Source organism: Pteropus vampyrus, unplaced genomic scaffold (assembly GCF_000151845.1).
Source record: "Pteropus vampyrus isolate Shadow unplaced genomic scaffold, Pvam_2.0 Scaffold139, whole genome shotgun sequence".
Taxonomy (NCBI): domain Eukaryota; kingdom Metazoa; phylum Chordata; class Mammalia; order Chiroptera; family Pteropodidae; genus Pteropus; species Pteropus vampyrus.
In genome coordinates, this window is record NW_011888920.1 from 2092063 (window position 1) to 2094814 (window position 2752).

Here is a 2752-nt window from a genome sequence, read left to right on the forward strand (position 1 = left end):
TTTTAAATTAAGAGTGAATCTTGAGAGAAGATTTGATCAAATTTTAAACGCTAATATACAAGACAAATTTACAACAAATATAAAGTGGTAGTTCAGACCATAGACTGTAGAATAAAAGTTTTCCAAAATCCATTTTTTTTTAATTATTAGCTTAGTTTAAGTGGCGTTTTAACCTCTTTGAGCCTTACTTTCTTCATAATAAAACCTAGGACATGCTGTTGTTATGAGGATTGATTGAGAAAAATGCATGGAAAGCATTTTACTTAGTACCTGGCTTAACTTAAGTCTACAATCCAAATGCATGTTATTTTTATTATTGGGTGTGGTGGGGAGTTGAAAAGGGATGAATAGTAAAAAAAAATTTCAGAATAAAAGAATGGAAGTGGCTTACCAGTGAGATGGTAGGAAATGTGTAAGGATTCCTTCAACTGCCATGTTGTTGCTGCACAGATTGTGACCTTGAGATATGCATTAACCCCTTTGGTCTTGCAAGGTATTAAACCTACAGGTTACAGTGTACTACATAGAAAAGAGGATCTTCAGTAGAAAAATCATGACTACAAGTCAAGGGAAGAATGTAATCTGTCTCACTCTACAATGAAAGGGAAGAGAATCCCATTTAATTATAAGCCTAACTTGTGCACATAAATAAGATGCAGACATGGGCACTAATCATTCTATGTCAAGGACTTTACCTACATTCTAAACACTTAAGTATAAAAGATATATGTAAAAGAATAAATATTTCTAAAAGTATATTTAAAATGAACTTTAAGAAATATGGAATAGTTAAAATGTTATTTCAGCCTATTCCATATCAGAGTTTAAAGAAGAGCAAGTGTGAGAGAAATTCAAAATATAAATTGTAGTTTTAAATTATTGATGAGAAAATAGAGGTGTGTAAAGAAATTATTCCAAATCTGAAAATTTATAGTTTTTATTTACAAACTTGCATTTATATATTAGTAAACTTGAAGTAATGTATACTTACATTGCTATTTTACTATAATTATGATGTTCTTCAGGGAAGCATTAAAATTTAGTCTAACTCTTCATACTTCATAGCTTTTTCTAAGAGTTCAAAAATGCACTTATTAATTCAAATTCAAAAGTTCTGGTTGGTATCTATTATGTACTATTTTTTTTATTTTTACTACTAGTTGAGTCCCAAAGTAAGAGGGAATACAAGCCGATGCAGTTTTCCTATAGGAATGCTTGGCTATTACATGATCTTTTATATTAAAAGCTTTGGAAAGGTAGTATTTTAGGTAGTATTAGGTAGTATTTTTTATGTTTCTAACATTAATTGCTACTTCTATGCACTGTAACACTCCAACTAGATTTTGTGATTTATTTTTAAAGAATTTATTTTGAGAAGAAATTTGAAAGTTAAATACTTATGAAGGTCAATATTACCTTCTGCTAACATTAAAAGATTGAGTCCTAAATAATTTCATTTTTTATCATAATTAAAATTATAACATGATAAGGGAAAGAAAAGCTGATTTTTCTAAACACAAACTTGATATTTGAAATTTTCTATTCTCCATGTTTCTTTTTTAATGAGAAAAAAATAGAATGAATACATCTACCAATAATCTGAAAGTCCTATGGTTAAAGATTTTAATAGTGTTGAGTTAAACAACAGTGACAGATTTGGACCACATATAAAACACAGCTCAGAGCTAAAAATGTAATCCTGGGGATGCTAGAAATGAAGGAAGCTAGAAATTATAAGAAGTCTATAAGGCCAATTGTACCATCTAACCAAAATTTTTATTACAATAAAATAGTTTCGCTCTTGTTTTTAAATCAAATATAACAAACATTGGGCTCTTTCTTTGCTGTAAGAAATTGCACTTTATTTTCAAATTTGAAATCATCAACACAAATTATACTGAGTTTAGTGTAAGTTTTTTTTAACTCTTTTCTCTACTTTTATGTAAAATTCAGAATAAAAAATTGAGCCTCGACTTGCCTCAAATCCTCATTGAACATGAAGATGGGGATGTGATATAAATGTGAAAAAATAAACAAATTCTCCTGAGGCATGTGCCAAACCACAAACTCCAGCAACAGAAAATGAAAGAGCTTTACTTTATAAAAAGAATGTAACTAAAAGTTGTTTGTAAGTCATTTTATTTTTCCAAGTCAATTTCAAGTATGTTTCAGAGACTGCCATTTTAAATGCACCTCCTTTCTATCCCTGAAAATACTTCTTGCAACTTACCACACTAAAGCATAATTCTACTTTTACTCCATGGGATTGTTGGTGGTGATAGTAATTGTATAGGTCATGACTCTTTTTTTAATGCACTTCACTGCACAGCTCCAAGTACCACTACCATGCCAAAGGCTAGCAATGTTAGAACTCTAATCTTGTCTTCTGTACTTAATTCCAGACTCACCTAACCAGAAAGTTTTGAAGACCTTTACCTGAAATTCTCACAATAATTTAAACTGCAGAGAAATGAATTTATTATCTTTCTCTCACCTATAAAACTTACATAATTAAAGGTCACCAGTACCCATCAGATAACCTCAGATAAATCTTTCCTTTTTTTTTTCTGGGAAAAGAAACCTACACTAACCTAACACGTCTACTTAAACTCCGTAAGTAGCTCTTACTCCTCTCTTCAATTACAACACTCCTAGTGAATACAGGGATGGGTATATTACCCGAGCCTGACCTGAACAATGTATCCCCTGACTGCAAGTGTGTGTATGTGTGGAGGTGGGGGATAAGGTGCAG